The following is a 21,246-nucleotide window of genomic DNA, read 5'->3' on the forward strand; positions in this document are numbered from 1 at the left end:
TCTGAACTTAACCACTATGCCAATGGGCTGGTGCCTGTCCATTTTTTTTATTTCTGTTGATCCTATGTCATTTTATTTTTGGTCTCCTGGTTTTATAGTTGGATTTTATTTTACAAGCCAACGTGTGACTCTGTGTTTTGTCAGAGAGGTTTCTAAGGACTTTATCTTTACTGACTGATTCTAACTGGCGCTGCTTGCTTCTAACATGTTTCTCAGAAATGCAGCCCCTGACATAGCTCATCAACCCTGGGAGGGGCAGGGAGCTGCTGTATGTGATGGTGGAGCACTCGACAGTCTTCTCTTTGTTAGCTGAATTCTCTGGATGGGGTCAGCTTTCTTCACATATTGCGAGGAGAAACGGGGCACTTTAAATTCTTTTGACAGAGTGAGTCACTTCTAGCTAGGAATGTGACCTAAAAAGAAATTTCTCATTTTGTAACACCATAATCTTTCTGGTTCAAATTTTAATAGCTACCATTTGTGTGTTTGGAGTTATCCTTAATGCTTTACATATAGCATCTTACTTTACCTTCCTAATGTCCCTAAGAGTAAACTTTGTTCTTCCCATTTTGCATATGATAAACCAAAGGTCAATGAACAGTTGTCATTTGTCCTAGGAAATAGCAAGAGTTTGAAAACAGGCCCATTTTACTTCTAAAACTGTGTTATCTTCTCCTCCACCAAATCCCCCAGATGACAGAAAAATGCCTGACAGCGCATTCCTTCTGCTTCCCACCCCTTTGAGGAGCTCTCCAAAATTTTGCCGTTTATTCACCTAAGGCTCAGAATCAAGTAGGCAATTTTAGTGCTATCTTGCTCCCGTTAAGTGATGCAAAACGCAGTAAGCAGTGGTCTAATACAGAGACACACCACACGGAAGACAAGATGGATTCGCAGGGTAAAATTTTTAGGAGAGAAGAAAGCCCAGTTTAGATGAATTCAACTCAATAAACATTGGATTAGCCCCTGCCATTTGGCGATCCTTGGGGAGATACAAAGATGAATTACAAATTATTTGTACATAAGGAGCTCCCAGATTCTGATAAGTAAACACGATTTGAATTTCGTAAGAATGGGAGTATCCAAAATATGAGACTGTATCATGAAAATAAGGATTACAGTTAGAAGGCTATGTCTTCACTGACATTTAAATGCCAAGCTCTGCCCCTGAGTCAGTGGCTCAGTTGGAAGGAATGGCCTCGAGTGTCATGGGTTTTTTTAGCTAAAAAACTTCTGGTTTCGAAAGACTTAACAAGTTTCATAGACCGTTCAACTTCTTCTTAGGATACAAGTAAGATTTTTTTCAGTTTTAAAATATCTACTTATAAAAATGTTTGTAAAAACATAGACCTTTCAGAAAACTACTAAATATTAGCTTGTCATGTTAATTGATTTCTAATACTATTGTCATAATTTTGCCTACAATGTCTTTGATTTAAAAACATAATACATGTCAGGGAAACAGACTATGTTCTTGGTAGTTTGGTTAGTATTTGCTGAGTATATGCTTACTTGGAAAAATTAAAACTCAGCATGCTGCTTTCCATAACTTAATCTTAAGCACCCAAAGTGTGTTTAAGTCTTAGCCTATAAAATGTGTTTGAAGCTAAAACGTTACAGATTTTTGAAATCAAAACTTTATGTGCAATCTTCTATCTGATATGGAATATTGAACTTCAGATTTCAGTGGGATTATCTTCAAATCTGGTATTTGTTGAAACTGTATTTGTTGAGAAATTAGACATCCTGTCACACATTATCTAATTTGGTAGCATTAGAAGCGATGCCAAGTTTTCTCCGTGCAGTCTCTGTCCCTCTGAAAAACACATAAGGAGACTTCTAGCAGACGCTGGCAGCACTAAGATTTTAAAATTCTTAGCGTACTAATATTTAAAAGTGGATAAGTTCCATCGACGAAGATAGGTAGGAAAGTACTGTACTTATTTAGACTAATGGAATGATGCAAACCTTGCCTTAAACGTTTTTATTGCATCTCAAATTGCAACAAATCAAAAAAAGATAAATCTTTATGAGACTCCAGTTATTTCTTGCATAGACACTTGCTTGTAAAAATTGTTCTCTGCCTTCATTTATTTTTATTTTATTTTAAAAGCTAAAGCCAAGCCAGGAAGAGGCAGACAAGATGAGAAACCCGGAATCAAGGTAAACATTTTTTTACCAAAACACAGCGTTATGAAGTAAACTAGAAAGAACATTATCATGCATGTCACACTAGGTGGCCCACATTCCCTCCCCCACAACAAAACTTACTTTACCTTTCTTAGGGAAATTGTCTGTATAAAATCGATGTCATTAGAGAGAATATTTCTGCATACTTGTCTTTCAAAAATGTGTTTCATATGGAATGTGTTTCTTTTTCTAACTTCCAGCTGATAGAAATATGAGAATTATCCAGGCCCTGCCTGGAGGTTGGACAGTTTTCTGTAACTGATACCATAAAAACTAAAGAGAAAAACTAAAACAGGGCTTGAATTTGCCAAGCACCCATATGTTTGGGCGTATATCTGAATTATCCAAACCCCTTGAGCTTGCAACTCATGTGAAAGTTTTGTGAAGAAAGATTCCCTACTTCTCACTTTCAGCTGAATAGAAGATCTCAAGAACTTTAAAAAAAAGATAGGGGGCCGGCCCGGTGGCACAGCGGTTAAGTTTGCATGTTCTGCTTCTCAGCAGCCCAGGGTTTGCCGGTTTGGATCCTGGGTGTGGACATGGCATGGCTTGGCACGCCACGCTGTGGTAGGCGTCCCACATATAAAGTAGAGGAAGATGGGCACGGATGTTAGCTCAGGGCCAGTCTTCCTCAGCAAAAAGAGGAGGATTGGCAGTAGTTAGCTCAGGGCTAATCTTCCTCAAAAAAAAAAAAAAGATAGTCACTTGGCAGTTTTCATGTGGTCACATGCTCAACAAATTAGTTGTGTGTCCAAAGAAAAAAAAGGAAAAGACTTATATGCCAATATAAATTCCATAGAAGCTTAGGAAATTATAAAATATAGTAATAATAGTAATAAGTGCATAATAATTAAAAAACTTAGCCTAAGATACTCTAAAAGCTAGAAGACTGGCTGAAATTAGATTAATTTGATTGGCTTCTGTCTTGCATCTTCTGCTTTTTCCTTCCCTCCCCTGCCACTCTGTCCCTTATTGGCCACATGCAGACCTAGAGAGATAATCAAGGTAGATTAGGAAGTTTTCCAGGAAGCTCAGCCCACCAGTGGGTGACACTTAACATGAAGTCATGTCACGTCACCAGCAAGATGTGACGTTTTGTGTGCCAGGGATAAGCTGTGTTTACTAACTAGTTTGTGAGTTTCACTATTGTCTTCTGTCCCAATTTGCCTGAGTACCTACTTGTTCTTTAAATGAAGGCCTTGCTATTGGGCCTCATTCAAACTATCTTCCCTTTCTAGAACTGCAGGCTGGTTGTTAGATCCACCCGCTGAATGGCACATTGTTGTGTGTGAACAGAGATCTCCCAGAAATCAGGACGCAGCATCTCATCTGAGAGGCAGTGAATCAAAAGACATTTTGCTGCTGTGCTTTATTCATTCATTCGTTCATTCACTCATCCATGCATTAATTAGTATATTATAGATTTGTTCAATGTGTCCAAGAGAAATTTTTAAGATAGAACCTCCTGGATTTAGTAACTGGTTGGATGCAGGGAGAGATAAAGGGGAAGGCTTTACCAGTTCTGGTTTTATAAAAACTTTGCCAAGTGAATTTCTACTACCAGGGGACCAGATCATCAACTTTGTACCCCGCTTCCCCTTGAGTCCACTGAACAAAATGTACCCCAGGCAAGGGGTTCCTCTGTCCTGAGCCTACTCTCCTCTGTCCTCCGCTCTTACTGCTTTAACAGGCTCGTCTTTCCTGCTACCTGGGGAGACTGCTCCCACGATGGCAAATTTGACCTTAAAGGTCTTTTAAAAGTGACGATTTTAAATTAGAAGCTAAACCTACTTAAGATTTATAACCTTCTTTTTACTATTTAGCGCAAATGACTATTTAATCTCTATATTCCAAAAGTTACCCTGAGAAATAATTGCTGGATAAGCTAAATGTCTTTAGATATGTTATGAAGCATAGCACAATATTTAATAAGCACATGGAATTTGGTACATATTTCTCATCCTCAGGAAAGCCTTCTTTCTGTGACTATGATGTGATTTTATTATTGCATCTTTTAACAGAAAGGAAAGATTTAATTTGTAAAATAATGACACAAAATGTGATAAAGAAGTTACATTTTTAAGAAAAGTGAGCTACTTTTTAAAAATTAGGAAACCAAGAAAATGAAGGAAGACAGGCTGTTTTCCATGCGCATCTTGTATTTGTGTAAACTGTATCAAAGCAAAGGCTTTGTATGTAAAACAAATGGCTTCCCATGGAAGACCTGTGATTGATTGCCAGACAAGTGATAAAGACTAGATTTGACTTGATCGCGTTTTTTTCTGTTCTCATACATGAGCAAACTCTGTGTTTGAACTCGTTAGTTCAAAGCCCACCTTTGACAGCTAACAATTGGTGATTAGAGGAGGTTTAATCCTAACGCACCTCCCAGAGATATGCTGGCAGAACGCAAATGCTGGTGATTCTGGGCTTCCTTCACAGAAAAATTTCTTCTAAAGAGATTATTTTAAAAGTCTTTCTTTATCCTCCATATCTTTGAAGAACTTAGGAATGGTAAATATCATCTCTTTGATTACGAGCTTGCAAACAAGTGCAAAGTGGTTATTTTCCTGGCCTGGTTATGTTCAGACGGAACATAATCTTTTCACACTGCTCTGAACAAAGGCCAAGTCTTTTTTCTAAGATGTTGGGAAATGAAGTGAAAAACTATTTTAATAGTCCTTGTTCTGATTTTCTCTAGGTCTTCTTTCTTTCTTTCTGAAAATATTGGAAGCTAATAAGAAGACAAGAAAAGTTTGACTTTAGTTGCAGAAAAAGTAAACTTGTGACTTCATACATGCTGTTTATTTGGCACGTCCAGTGTGCTTTAATGATATTCACATTGGTCAATGTCATCTCTTAACACTGATGTTATCCAAAATTTCTGTATTCTCTATGTCAACCGAGTAAACAAACACAAACATATGTTGAGAGCAAATATACAGTCTCTCTGTAAATATATAACTCTATGGAAACAAACAGAAAGTTATCAGAAGGAGAAATGATAGCGTCTCAGTATCCTGGGGGGTGACAGCGCGATTACCCCAGCCCTGCCGCTAGATGTCTAGGACAACTGATTTCTTTCAGAACCTGATACTGTCTCAGGCTCACAGCTACATACGTATAATTGTGTTAGCACGTCAAAGGCATTTGACACATCATGAAATCATAAACTTCATTAACTCTCAAGGTGCGAACGTGCTGAGATAATGTAAATGGATTAGACTTTTAAAATATAAGACATTTTCTAAAGGTGCACACAAAAATAATTTTGCATTCTATGAAAGAAGTGGTTCTTTTTATTTATTTATTTTTTTTTCCTTTTTCTCCCCAAAGCCCCCCAGTACATACTTGTATATTCTTCGTTGTGGGTCCTTCTAGTTGTGGCATGTGGGACGCTGCCTCAGCGTGGTTTGATGAGCAGTGTCATGTCCACGCCCAGGATTCGAACCAACGAAACACTAGGCCGCCTGCAGCAGAGTGCGCGAACTTAACCACTCGGCCACGGGGCCAGCCCCAGAAGAGGTTCTTTTATGTTATAACAAGAATCCTATTAATTTCTTTTTTCTAGACTGTCTTAAAATATACTTTATTTTTTAAGAAAAAACAATCTCATATTTCTTTTAGCAATAATAGTGTTTTCTGTGTTGGTTAATGATATGGGTATATTCAATTACCTAAAATATTATTTCCTTGTCTTTAAGTAGACATTCCTTTAACTTCTTAAAATCTTATTTTCTTGAAGAAATAAAATGAAATAAAATGTTTGCAGGAAATGAAAAATAATTAGCCTAGTGATCTTCTTTTCTTCCCAACTACAACTTTTTTCTTATAAGTAATCTGAAAATAAATAGGAAACATTTGTCTTCTCCCACGATTTTGAAACATTAATAAATAAGAAAATACTCTTTAAACAATTTTTTTAAAGTATGGAATTTCAAAATATATAAAATCTAGTCACTGTTGAAACATGAGGGAAAGAAGATAAGTAAAAGAGTAAAATAACAAATAATAATGTTAAAAAATCAGAGAAAAAAAGATTAGAGAAAAGAAAAATAGTAAAATAACTTTCAATCCCATGACCCAGGGTGAACCAATATTAACATGTTGGCAGGCACCCCTCAGAATTTTTTGCATGTATGCATAATCAAGGTCTGGTTTTAGCAACTTTGGGAATTAAAATAATGTTCTGTTTCTTTGTTTGTGCAATTTAAAGAACTCAACTGTGGTCCAGTCTTTCCTAAGGGTCTTTTAGCCAAAGACTCTCAAAAATCCCTGGCTAATTCGGACTGTTGGAGATCAGCCCTCATGCTAGCCTCTGCTTTCTTTGAGGAGAAGAAAATCTCAGATATGACCCTTTCAGCCAATCTCGGTAGTCCTCAAAACAGCGACTATCCCAACTCCAGCGGTCTGTGGTCTGTGGCCTCCTGTAGCTTTTTCCTACCATCAGTTTCCTCTGAGTACGGCTGATGGAACCAGAATTCAAATTAACTTCATTTAGATCAGAGGTCAGCAAATTTTTTCTGTAAACATCCAGAAATAATTATTGAAGCTTTGTGGGCCAAGAGGAAAGCTCAAGGATATTAGGCAGGTACTTATATACCAAGACAGAAAACAAATTTCTATACACTTTGTAATTGATGAAACAAATATAATAATAACAATAATTGAGTACTACAGTAGTCAGATTATTTTGAGTACCACAAAATAATGTTTTGTACTACAGGTCTACTAAGAAGAAGAATGGAATTCTCGTTTTGGGGAGTGGGGTAACATTTTGCTTAATTCGGGTTCAAAGTCTCAAGTCTATTGGAGTTCAATATTTCTTATCATCGAAATTGATTGCAAATATTCATCTGTTAATGCTATCTGTAATGAGAGTTTATGTATTTCATTGTTGAAAATGTCTTTTCATAGAGATAGTGCTGCCAAATACTGCTATCAATCCACCAGCATATGATTTTAATCATATTTAAAACTTGAAATGCATTAACAAAATTCTGTTGAATCTTTCTTTAGATATTTGCCTTTTAGAGTGTCATTACATTTCAGATTAATCATTTTGAATGTTAGGTGAAAGCTTCTCAATTGCAGTTAGGTGGATTTTGAAATAATGAAATTTCCTTTCTACTTGCACTGAGGTTTGAAAAATGCTGCTAAAATCGCAGTTTGAGCTCAGAAAATACTCTTGCTGCAAAGTTGTATGGAGATGGAAATCTTTACTCTTGTTTAAACTTTTGCCAGCACATAATGTGTATAAAGCAGCTTAAATTTGTCATTCAAGAAAACATTAGTTGTCAAAAAGGACATTACGGCAGTATGTTTCACATACAAACTCTATTGCTTTGTAATTTTGGATTTAATTCATTAAGAAACATTATCAAGGCTGCAGCGAAAGCAAACTTCTAAAACTATTTAGTATTCAGTAATGCTGGTCGAGGGCAGTTCTTCTTGTTTAAGAAAATTTCACAAGCTTAGTAAATTTGTCCAACAAGCCATTTTCTGCATCACACATGGTTATTCCTACCATTAGTTGTAACTCATCTTAGCAGCTTCCACTGCAGAAGGTACTGAATTAACGCTTCCTCAACTTTTTGGAAAACTATTCTCTCCTATAATTCTCCCACACAGGCTGTTCATTGACATTAATTCTTCAGTCATGTCAAATTCGGCCTTAATTCTTCAGTTGAATAACAGTTGAGTAGTATTGATAACATCTGTTAATTTATCAAGAACCAAGGAAAACCACTAAAAATAATTTATTTCATTTTTTATTTGACTATTGAAGTTGCCCACTATCTCCTCAACTGTTTGAACAAATGTTCCCACTACAAGGCTTATAGCTAAAAGCTGTAGTAAGCCTTCTAAAACTAAAAGGCTTAAACAAATTCATTTTCTCTCCATAGGTTTCCTCAACTGCCGCAATCAAATACAATCTAATTAATTCACCATTTGTAAATAGCTTTCTTTGTTTGGCTAACAAATGAGCAATCTGGATACTTACTTTGGTTGCAGCTTTGTATTTTTGTGAAGAAATTATGCTGTGATGAAATATTCCACATTAAATTTTCTAATTTTTCTGACCGTTGCTTTTCTTTGGGTTGGAGGTATTGTGTAGAACGCTTAGTCTGGTAATGTAGATGTATGTTGCATTGTTTTAGCATAGCTATGTTGTCACTACATAGTAAACACTATCCTTCATCATCTAATTTGATAATAAAATAACCCATAATCCACTGTGCCTTAAAAGCACAACTTTCAAAGTCTAATTTTCTCTTCTTTCCTTGTGTTGACGTGATAGGTATGCACTGGTAATTTATAAAGATCATGTTGTGGTGCAGCAATATGCGTGACATTGGAAAAGCTGTTGAGTTATAATTACATCACTGTGATTTGTAGTGTACTGAGCAGGAGATGAAATGATGAGAGTGTCCCATATGGTCTCTGTTGTGACTACTTAACTTTGCCCATATCGCATGAAAGCAATGATGTATAACACATAAACAAATGAGTGGGGCTGTGTTCCAAAATTATTTCATTTATAAATGCTGAAATTTGAATTTCATATGATTTTAACATGTCACAAAGCATTATTATTCTTTTTAGTTAATCTCAACCATTTAAAAACATTAAAAACATTCTTAGCTCATGGGCTGTACAAAAACAGGCAGAAAGTCAGATTTGATCAATGAGTCAGACTTTGCCAATACTTATGTAGACTGAAAACCTTAGATTGCTGCCATTTCTGCCTCTATTCATGAAGAGAAGGAGGAGGAGGAAGAGGCAGAAGGAGAGAAGGAAGGTATTTTATGCTATAGCTCACTAAAGTCTACTCCTCGTGGTCAAAGTTAGCTCATTTTCTGTCTCTAGAATCACACTTGGACCTTTCCATGACTCTAGTTTTGTATTGTGAATATTGTACTGCCAAGGAAGTACTAGCTGCTACAGTCCCAAGGTCAGATTTAGGACTAATAACTTCCTAGGATTATGAGAGGAGAAAATACTCACTGACTTGCCCTTCACGCCATAAGAAAAATCATAAAATAAGGCAGTGCAATGTTGGTAAATTTTCAGATATCTGAGCTGCTCAATCTTGTTTGTGTCCATGTTGTTGGTGTAAGTTCTCATGCACATATTATATATAAACTGGAGCTCTCCCCAGCTACATTCAAACACAGACTTTTAGAAGGAAAAATCATAAAGAATTCAATTGGAACTTCTCAAGAAGGGAAACTAAGGCTAAGGCACTTGTACTTAGTATGATGTCTTTTATAATGATATCAGACTCAGTTGGGCATGGAAGGGTCAAATGCTTCTTAGAATATTAATGGCAGAGGGTATTGATCTGAAAAGAACAGGCCAAAGTAAGGCTAAAAGATAAAAAATAGCCTTTTGTTTTCACACACACACATGTGTTTATGTGTGCATGCATGTATTTTGAATTTGAGATTTGGTTTTGAAATCTTAGTGTCCACCTTGATGAGCATTACCTACCCGATGACCTAGTGTGAAAAGAAGTCATGATGCTTTCCTCTGGAGTACATACTGAACCTGTATTGAAACAATTATATTTACTTTTAATCATGTAATTAGAATACATCTCCATCTCCTGAACAGCAGAGATCCTCATAAACATTTGACCAAAGTCAGAAGTGCCATTAAAATTTCCAGACATAAAATAGACCAAAAAGAGAAATTTCTGCCTGCCGCGGAAAGTGGTAAGATTTCCCACCCAAAGAATAAATAACTCAAATAGAAAGATGAAGGATTTCTTTAGGGAAACACGATTCTGAAAAAAGAGGGAGGTTAGGAAGAAGGAAATTTTGTGGGGATCTAAGTGTGGTAGTATAAAGGAGTGACTACATTAACTACATCAGAAGGAGTTCCAATTTTCCTTACTTCTCATTTTATCACCATCCAGAAATTTGTCCAAATCATGAATTTTGCATATGGATGTCTTTAATGTGGTGGAGCCTAGTGATACAAGGTGGTTATGGGAAGGATAGATTGAGAAATGCGCAGAAGAGATTATAGGTGTCCTTTTGGACCCTTTAGGGGGTGATCCAAGTCTTTAAGAGTGTGTATCTTTGATTGCTGAGGCTATTTTGCAACTCCACAGGGATAGGAAACTGATAACTTATGGGAAGCTACAGGTAATGCAGATGAATCTTTTCCAGAGCAACAGAAATGAAATTGTCACTTAGAGATAGAATTGACTTAAAGAGTAACATTACCCCATAAAGTGGTTCTCAAAGTATGATTCGGAGTCCCCTTGATGTCCCAGAGATCCTTTCCAGAGGCCTAAATAGCCAAAACTATTTTCAGAATACTAGGATATATCTGCCTTTTTCACTTTTATTCTTTCATAAGTTTACAGTGGAGTTTCCCAGAAGCTACATGACATATCGTATCACCACAGATGAATGCAGAAGCAGATATGAGAATTCAGACGTTTTCTATTAAGCCAGATATTAAAGAGATTTGCAAGAACATAAGACAATGCTACTCTTCTCACTAAATTTGTGTTTGTTTTGGAAAGTACAGTTAATTTTTTAAATATATTACTTATGATTTAAAGTACTATCTCTCACCTCAAAATTATTCAACCATTATGTTTCTTCTAGTATTTCAGGGCTTTAACTTTTTACGTTTAAATTTTAGTACATTTTTCATTTATTTTGCTGCATGGCGTAAGGTAGGGATGTAATTCTTTTCTCAAGTGGTTGGCTAGCTTATTGACTAAACAAATTTTCTTTTCTTAATCATTTGAAATGGTACCTCTGTCATATATTAGACTCTTATATATACTTGGTTGTTTCTAGATCTTCTGGAATGTTACATTAATTTATCTCTATTTTAGTACTAGTTACTGAATTTTTAAAATATTAAAATTTTAGAGTATATTTTAAGGTATACTACAGTAAGGGTACCCTCATTATTCTTTTTCACATTTCTTTTCCAAAATAAAATTCTTAAGGAAAGCAAATATGTTCAAAAATAGTAAGTAAATATATGAATTATGTGTAAACTCTTAGTAAAGCATTGAATAGTCTTTTTTTCCCATTCCACAAAGATTTTATTTTTTTCCAGTTTTATTGAGATGTAATTGACATATAACACTGTATGAGTCTTACGTGGACAACATAATGATTTGATATGTGTATGTATTGCAAAATGATTAGCACAATAATTTTGTTTGCTATCCATTACCACACATAGTTACAATTTTTTTTCTTTGTGATGAGAACTTTTAAGATCCACTCTCCTAGCACCTTTCAAACTATACCAAACTGTGTTGAATAGTCTTTAGACAGAGTTGAAACCGAGTCTACTAAAACCCGAAAAGCCATATTGAGCAACTACAATGTGCCACATACCCTACAAAGTGCTTTGCATTGACATATGTGCTAGTTTTGGCTAACTCTTCTTGCTTAGGCAACGTCTCAACTCATGTTTTCTTCTTAGCTGGAATATAAGGCATCCAGAAAATAATAATGTATCTATTTAAAATTTACCTATATTTACTATTTTTTCTTTCCAAATCACTAGCCACTCTTTCTTATAATTAATTATTAGTTTGAAAAGAAAAAGAATTCTAATATATCTTTCATTTTCAGCAAGATTGCAAATGTGCTAATCAAAATGTCCATTGCTGGCCAAAAATAAGGTAGCACATTTTCCTTTCCTCTGCTATGGGCTATGAGGTTGTCATGATTCTGTAGATATTTGCCTGGGGAGTTTCCTCTCATCCTCCTTTATAACAGCAGTGAAGAATGACATGACAAGAGATAACACACATTGGCAATGTCATAAAAGATTTCATTCCCTAAAACTATCTGCTGTTTTTTGGCACAAAACATGGTAAATATTAACAACATTAACTACTATGGTGGTTAAGGTTATCTGTCAACTTGACTGACCATGAGGGGCCCACATTAAACATTATTTCTGAGTGTGTCTGGGTCAGATTAGCATTTGAGTCAGGGGAGTCAGTAAAATAGATGGCCTTCCCCAGTGTGTGTGGACATCATCCAGTCCATTGAGGGCTTGAATAGAACCAAAGGTGGAAGAAGGAGGAATTCACTCTCTTTTATTTTTTTCTGCATCACTCATTGAGCTAGGACATCTCATCTCATCTTCTCTTGCCCTCTGACTGGGATTTACTCCATTGACTCCTCTGGGTCTCAGGTCTTTAGACTTGGACTGAATTCCATCACTGGCTTTCCTGCGTCTCTAGCTTGCAAATAGTAGATTGTGCGACTTCTCTCTTCCGTAGTCGTGTGAACCAGTTCCTCATAATAAATCTCCTGCTTTTGTTTCTTTTTCTCTGGCAAACCCTAATACAACTACCTTTGGTATAAAAAAAATCAAGAAAAGCAGCAGCAGTAACAGCTGTGGCATTTTAGGAACATGTTTGAGTGGCTACTCCATAGTTCCCTGTCATTTTAATTATTCATCCGTTTATTTGTGCTAAATATTTCCTAATCATCCCTTGTAAGAAGATTTAATTCTTTTCTCTTCTCTTTTTTCAGTTTAATTTGCATAACATGAAGCTACGTGTAAAATGTCTATATGGTTCTTCATATGAATGCTTCTTTTCTTTACTCAGTTCTTTAGGCTTTCTACATAAAATATCTTGGCATAGTTAACTTATTCCACATGTCACTGCCTTTGAAATTCCACGAGGGGTTTCCTGTGCTCTGTTGGCCTTTCCCACTTTCTTTCTTCTTTTTTTCTCTCCAGATTCTTCTGGGCAGTAATATCAAATAACTATGAGGACATCTGATACTTCCAGAGAGAGGATTTTCTAGCTGAAAAAAAACTTTTTGGAAACAGGAAATCATTTTTAGTTGACCGCATTCAGAGTTCCAAAGCTTTCAGCTTTGGAAAGTTTTATTTTATTGCTTTTTTATGTTAGCATAATGTAGGCTCCCATACTTAGTCTGGATGTTTTTCTTGGAATTATAACTCTAGAAAGTGATACATAAAAATGTTCTGCAGAATGTAGCCTGATATGTGTGCCAATAGTTCTTTCTTTCTTTCTATCTATCTGTCTATCTATCTATCTAAATTGTCTATCATCTATCTATCACCTCTGTAAAATAAGAAATGTATGTAAAACAACAGAGTTATATATTGCAAACAAATAAAACTAGCGTTATAAGTAGTGATGTACAACGTAGTATGAAGGAAATTATTTTGGTACTCTATAAAGAACTCTTATGAAATACATTATATTTGAATTTATATGCTTGCTCCTGAATATGCAAATTACTTTTATAAATTATAAAAGGTTTAGAGGAAGACAAGGGCTTGACAACACAATTATAGTGTGTTAATTTTGTTTATATGGAGACAACTGGCAATAGCACTACTTTGACCCAAAAAGTCCAGGTTAACCGATAGAATCTACAGTAAACCATTGAAGTTGAAGTAAACCAATCGGAGCTGGATAACATTCCCTCTCCACTTTGTTCGCCTTTGTCTACTCAAAATGTTAATTTCCAAGCAATAGAGAAAAAAATTAATACATTACCTCTTTCACAATTTATTTTTGGTTCCATTAGGTAAGACTCAAGGAGAAGATTGAAACATAGGTTAAGTGCTCACCATTTTTTAAAGGCCATCAGTTCATTTTGCATAACCGTTTTTGGAAACCAAAGGAAAAGCAAAGCTACTTCAGCATTTCTTTCCTGTATGCATCACATATCCTGAGGCACATGAAGAAGAATCAGCACTTCCTCTGGTGACCTGAGTTTGGGGCTACCTAGCACAGAATGAGTGACTTTGCATAAGCCATCATGAGGCCTGAGACTCTGGCCTCATCAGTAGTCATGGGAGCCCACGCTAAGGAAAAGTGGAGTCCAGGGCCACGTAATCTGCTTGAAAAGCTCTGAAGAAAACATGATGCACGGATCAAATTCCCGATGCTACTAGGAGGAGTGCTGAATATGGTTGCTTAGAGAACTTCAAGGGGAAGTGCCTCTCCTTACCCCTCTGTATGCTTCCTGTCACAGAGATCCATCTGGAATATCCACTACTGTATCTGTAGTGCTCACGACATTGTAGGTGTTCAATGAATGACAAGAGAACATAAAAAGTGTTATAAACTATCCCATAGAAATGATCGCACTGAGCGTTCCAGGCTCAGAGGGACCCTGGGCCACACTGAGGACTTTAGAGGACACCAGACATACAGAAAGCTCTAGTGAGAGATGACTGTCACAGGAGCTGCTACCAGGAGAGAAATCACTGGAAACCATAAAAATCACAGACAGCAGAGCGAAGTGTGAGCAGCAGTAGAAGGAGAGCTGCCTGGAGTTGCATCTGTTGCTAACAGGAATTGCCATTGAAAGCATCAATCTCAAAACTTCAGCTCCAAGCTGTCTGCTGGGTCACAAAGTTTGTAAGTGGTAGATTTAGAATTTAAGGGGCAAGGGGAAAAATGTAAAAAACAGATGACTCATGTTTTATCATTCAATTTAGAGCAATCTAGCATGCACTTTTTTTTGCGGATTCACTGCAAGCTTAGCACAGTTGCTAAGCCTCTTATCTCTTTGAGTCTTAGTTTTAAACATCTATAACTTCAGTTGTCATCTCTTTAGGATTCAGGGGGAAGAAATGACTCACATGAGCATAACTCACATATGCCTGGGTTATACCAGAATCAATGACACCACCACTGAAAAAAATTTTAAGCACCCACTTATGTTTGATAAATTGCACTGGGTTGGTTGCAAAAGGGAATGCCTAAATACGGTTCAGAGTGTCCCATTTCATAATTATTTTCCTGAGACGGCTCACCTGGCTGGGAACTGTACTTGTGTTCATTTTTTCCAGTTCATTACTAGGTACCTCCATTCAGAAAAGACCCATCTACGTAAGGGTTATTTTAATCGTATTACGGTGAAACTCATGCCAGGAATTGCTGGTATATTCACAGAGTGCTACGGCAGGTGTCGTGAGTGGATTTCCTGCTGAAGAGCCAGATTCCTCCAAAAGAAGATTATCAATTCCAAGGAAAGCAAGTGTGGCCAGCTAGACTGACGACTCCTGCACGTGGGTGTTGCCAGGTGAAATAATCTTCTTCATTCCAGACCACTGCTTGCCAAAGGGCTTGGACAGCCTGTTTAATATCACAGCCTCAGAATTTCCTTGGACTGTGCTAGAAGCATCTTTTCCAAATTCAGTGTTTTCAGCGCGCCAACTTAACCTCTCGTGTCCTTTATACTTAGCTACTCTTTTTCACTAAAATACTCAACATCTTTACACCTGAAACATGAGTCTAAAGAGATTGTCAGTAGTTGGACCATTGGAAATATGTTCCCAAAAGTAATTGGAGAAAACAAAATTGATTGCTAAAATGAGTTCAACATAAAATCTTAAGTGACTCTGTCTGATTTCTTCCAAGTGGATGGAAGTGAGATGGATACCAATGTCAACTTCTGTGTGCTGAGATCTCTTGCTACTGCCAGTAACATGGTGTCTTTCCTTAGCCACTGACTGTAGCAAAATCCTATCTTATTTTTTAATGAAAATTCTGGAAGATACACAAAAGTAGAATAAAAAAGGAAAAAGAAAGAACTCATGATTTTATATTCTCCTATGACTATATTGATGTATTCATCTGTCTAGAAAAATCCATTTTCTATATATGTACTCAGTTTTCTTGGCAGTTATTTGTTAATATTTATGGACCATGTGTTAGCCATGATCCCTAGATTTTCTACTTATTACTATATTTTATCCTCACCCAAATCCTGTGAATTAAGTAGTATATTTTACAGATGAAGAAACTAAAGTTCACAGAAGTTTGGTACCCCATACCACACAGTAAAGGAAAGACTGAGATTCGCACCAGATCTCTCTAATTCCAACAGCCATTGTTAGCTCTTAGGATTTGTTGTCAATACTGCAAGGGAGCTCACAAACACAAGCGTACCTGAAAATGGATCACCCACAGGGGTAATAACCACCTTTTTAAGGGGGAAAAAATCGGGTTACGTTCCCTGAAAATTGTTAATCTATGTATTTATGGTTAAACTCCACAAGGCTGGAGACCACTGAGACCTAGACGTCCTCCTAAAGCCAATGTCACCTTTTACAATCGGGGACATTTGGCAATCCTAGGCGAGCCACATGGATTTATTTCTTACATATGTGGCGGCAGACGAATGTGCAGACACTGCAAAGCTCAGAGGAGCTCGTCCTGTAGACAATTTTGTCCCAGACGTGACATTTAAGTTCTCTCAGGAAACGTTAACTCGTTGAAGTTTTATGCAGTTCTAGCAAGAGCACAAGAGGTTTTAATAAATTTTTTAAACAAATGGACAGTTATTAAGAAACACAAGGCAGCGTAAACATATTTACTTTAGCTTAAAATGCACTAGAAAGGTTGGATTCAGATTTTCTTGATCACAAGGGTGATTATACACAGCTTAGCCAGGGTTTAGGAGTTAAGCAGCATATATTGAAGATCTCACCTGTGTCAACACCTGTTCTTTATCTCAGCTCCTCTGAAAAGTTGGGGTAATAACACCTCTGAGTGCTGTTGTGAAAGACAGTGAATGAATGATGGAGGAAAAGTACTCAGGCCTCTGCCTGAATCGTGGTTTCCATTCAAGAAAAGTTAGCAATTCAACACTAGAACAGGTTATTGGTCGATAGAATCCACAACTTGTAAATATATTCTTTTCTATTTTTCAATGAATTTTGCACAATGTTCCTTTTTATCTTGTAATAAATGATTTAAAATTCAGGAAAAAACTTCAAATATACGTAGTTAAAAACCATTGTTCCTAGACTTTCGACTCCTTGTTCTTTATGCCATACTTGCTCAGTATTCATGATTTAATTCAATATTAAGAGTACTCCTTCCTATTTTACATCAATTGCCAAGTCATTTAAAGCACTAATCACATACCTTTATTATATTGATTAGCTTTGTATCGCTGTGATCTCTTAGTATCAAGTCATTGTTTTCTCTACCATTTTAACGATTTATCCAAACTCTAAATCACAATGTTTAGAACTACAAAATTGAAATAATCAGGTAGAGAAAAAAACTATCAAGCCCAATAAGCTTTAGCAAATGAGAAAAGACGGGTCTTAAGCCCAGTGCTGCCCTTTAGTCAGTGCAAGCTCGGGCAATCACTCATGAGTCCCGGGTTCAGCTTCCTCAACTGTAAGATGATCATCATGTGTCAGGCCTTCCTCCAAGGGTGTTGTGAAATAACATATTATATGTGAAAGTCATCTGCAAACTGTAGTCTGAGAGGATGAGAGCTTGTTTATTTAAACTTTGCCGTGAGATAGAAGATAAAATACGTGAAAAGCCCCTATCAGCAGTACAGTGCGTATGGTACGCATAATGTCATGTGAGAGCTTATTTATTTAATCCCTCACAATGGAGGCTCTGTGGTGTGAGCTGAGGTTTTGTAACATTGTCAAGGCTTTCCAGAAAAGACGGCAGACCACACTAAGGAGAATCTGATAAAGATCAAATAAGTGGTCTTAAGAGAGTGTACTGTGGGTGTTCAGAGACGGAAACAAGAACTAGGGAAACAAGAACTGTTCTTCAGAGAACAGCTACAAAGAGGTGCGTTTTTGACAGCAGCGTTGGATTTGGGGTAGGATTGAAATAAACAGAGGGCAGAAGGGGGAGTTCCAGATGGAGGAAGAGCCCAAGCCATCACGTGTAGAGGTAGGAGCGTGCAAAGCCTGAGCGATGGACTGATTTGGATACAGCAGAACCTTCCTGCAGGGAAGCAGTGGGAGATGGAACTGGCAAGACCCAGCAAGTCTAAGTGGAATGCCAAGAGAATGATGTACTTTGTTAACACAGCACATTTGAAAGGAAGGCCACAGAAGGATTCTTGAGCAGGAGAATGATGTGGTAAAAACTGTGAACTCCAGATTCAGACAAACCAATTTCTAATCCAAATTGGCCTTTTACTCAATGTTTTCTTAGGCAACCCTTCCTGGACATGCATGGTGCACTGGGAAAAGCGTGAGCCTGGGAGTCCACGGAGGACCTTAGGAATGTGAGGCCTCTTTTCTGGACCTACCTTTTGGCCAGCGTGGCGGGCAATGCCATCCTCTCGTATCCTGACTCTTTATCACTTCTGAAACCGTCTCGGCCACATTTTTCCTTCACTGAATTTCTATCACTGTTCTTCCATGTTAAGAGTACAAAAGCAGATTAAGAAATGTTTTCTCCTAAAAGTCCTCAAAAAAGTTCCAAACTGTCCTGTCTGTTATTAATTCTTTTTCCATCCCTTTATTTCTCAATCTCCTTTAGTTGGTCACATTGCCTTTCAGCATCCAGTGTATTACTACATTACAATTAGAAACACATGATTATATTTTTTATTTAATTATTTTACCCAGGTCACGTTGGCCTATAACACTGTGTAAGTTCAGGTGTACATTATTATATACCAGTTTCTGTATAGACTGCATTGTGCTCACCCCCAATAGTCTAGTTTTTATCAGACACCGCACATATGTGCCCTTTTAACCCTCACCCTACCCCTGCCCCTAACCCCTTCCCATCTGGTAACCACTAATCTGTTCTCCTTCTCCAAGAAACACAGGATTACATTTTAAGTGATCATTTCCTACCCAGATCCATCACTAAAATGCCCTTTGTCACTAACAAATTCTGACTCATATTTAATACTGTTTTAACATCAGAAATGTTCTTACTATTTAAAATTATCTTAAGCCAAGCTTTATGTAGAGAGCTTGAAAACTATCTTTGTGTCTACTGAGGCTCATGTCAATCATATTTTTGGCAAGAAAGAAAAATATTTGGTTCTTGAGTTGGGTCCCACATTGATTATTTAGGTACTGACATGCTAACAGTAAGGTTTTGCTTTCCTTTTCTTTTTTTAATCAGGGAAAATAAAGTCAATCTACTCATCTGCCCTCAGTCTCTCAAAACTGGAAGGAGGAGTGAACTTAAGTTTTCACATATTCCTTGATTTTTATCTTGGCTTCTGGAGAGTGGCAGAAGCCTGTTATCCTACAAACGTATGTAGATTTGGAACCGCCATTATTTGAACCATGCTCCACAAAACCTAACTAGTACACAAAAGGCAAGTCTGCCGTAACCACTGAACCGGTAAAGAGGGCTGAGTAGAAGCAGTAAAGTTATCCCACTGAAGCATGAAATAGAACTATAGGAGCCTAAATGGCCACAGTAGAGAATCAGAACCACAATTTCTAAGTTTCTATTTCTTTCTTTTTCATAGACATGGGATATGATTTGAGGTAAATTGTCTCGAATTCAAGAATGTGTTTTTATTTTGTTTTTCACATTGTAAAATGATATAGATACTCTATATCCTAAATAATAATGGTCTATCTATGGATCAACTTGAGATCTTTGGAAAACAAACATTAAACAATGATGGAAATGCCCAATGGTGATTTATGAGTCTGGAAACCATGATAATATCATTATCATCTGAGTTTTAAGTTGTTATAAATGAGAATGGACTTAGAATGCCATTACTGGGAATTTATTCCCTATGTCTGTACATCAGTAACATTTTACAGATATAAAATGATCTTTTCAAAATGATGTTTCATGGTGTTTGCCTTCTAGTTTATTACTGTAACACTTAAAATGTTTAGAGTTGAAATTATCTGGAACTAGACATTAAAATGGTAAATATATATCCCTGGCTTTTCAACTAACTTGTTTGTGGTCTGTTATGATCTCTCTTTGGAGAATTATTTAGATAAGGCTGCTCTTTTTCAAAAGAAAATTTGAGATAATTAAAAGGGATTTTTATAAACAACTCTAATTCCTATTGAGAAAATCAGAATTTATCACTGAAACAAAACAAAATGCATGGACTCCTCATAAAACTAAAAATATCTCTTTCCACTTTTTGAAAGCTATATTTTCATAAATTGTATTTTCAAAGACAGCACTTCTCCCAGATGATGAAGTAAATTGAAAACTCAATGTTTTAAGTCAAAGAAAGAATGCTTGTGCTGAGGGGAGTAAGGGGGAGGAAAAGATGTAATCCTTAGACCTATACTTAATTCCAAGTACAGTTATCAATTCTCACCTTTTAAACTCAAGAAGCCATTAATACTTGTACAATATCAATTGTGCACATCTATGATGTGATCCAAATGATATGCGAGACATAGTCACTGGTTATATCCAAATGGGAGAAATAAGTGAATGTGTATCTTTGTGTGTACTTGTGTAAGAGTATTAGAATATACATGTAAATATCAGAGCACATTTTAGGAAACACGAGAATAAGGATAGATTTTAATACACTGTTACGGGAATGTGCACATAAATGGGAAACTGGAGACAATAGATTAAGTAAATCAGATAGTGCAAGGAAAAGGTGAGATTGCATAGTTTAGAAGGATAGGAAGGTGATTTGGCAGAGAGGAAGCAAAGAAATACCACGTGTCACATACCGCTATGTGACCTTCCAGAGCCACTCCCTCGTTTTTCATCTACTCTCTGCTTTAATAATGGGCCTGTGTCAACTACATCAACAGGACCCTGATGTTCTCTGGCTTCTGAATGAGTTGGGGACTTTATTTCTTCCAAGTTCTGCTAGTTTCCTCCTTTCCTCTGCCCTTTGGGATTAAGAGTGATAACGCCTCATTGTTGCTGGCCCCTATTCCTGCCCTATCTATGGTAATGCACTTCCACTCCACTCAAACTTTTATAATATGTCACTTTGTAAATACATACTCATCTAATGATCTCTCTTCTGTGGGGATCTTGGCTGATGCATTAGTTGATACCAGTGGTGGCCCCAGGAGACAGACTCACTGAAAAGAGATTCTGGGATTGGTACATCGTATACATGAGGAGTGCAGGGATGACCTTTTTGCTGGGGGTGTGAGGAATCAGATAGCTGTAATCATTGGCATACTATAGCATCATCAATATTCAGGTTATCACTATGGTTGCATGGGATGATGAGCTAGCAGAGATCAAGTGGCTGTGGCACTTAGCTGCTCCAACAGTTAAGATTTTAGATTCAGGGCCAGCCCAGTGGAGCAGCGGTT

The 21,246-nt window shown here is 36.9% G+C and overlaps 1 long non-coding RNA gene across 6 annotated transcripts in view; it reads left to right on the forward strand.

Annotated features, from left to right (window-relative positions):
• The window catches only part of LOC103556482 (uncharacterized), a 61,512-nt gene extending 41,619 nt beyond the window's left edge, over window positions 1-19,893 (forward strand). For 2 of the 6 annotated variants that reach the window (XR_546222.2, XR_011522058.1), the window contains 3 exons: window positions 2,114-2,163; window positions 13,758-14,596; window positions 15,134-16,982. This is a non-coding gene — a long non-coding RNA (uncharacterized lncRNA). Of the gene's footprint in view, window positions 1-2,113; window positions 2,164-4,891; window positions 5,023-13,757; window positions 14,597-15,133; window positions 16,983-18,160 lie in introns of those variants that run through there. The other 4 variants (XR_011522055.1, XR_011522057.1, XR_011522059.1 and 1 more) reach the window with 4 other exon arrangements.
• The last annotated feature ends 1,353 nt before the right edge of the window (window positions 19,894-21,246 follow it).

Source organism: Equus przewalskii, chromosome 9, assembly GCF_037783145.1.
Source record: "Equus przewalskii isolate Varuska chromosome 9, EquPr2, whole genome shotgun sequence".
NCBI lineage: Eukaryota > Metazoa > Chordata > Mammalia > Perissodactyla > Equidae > Equus > Equus przewalskii.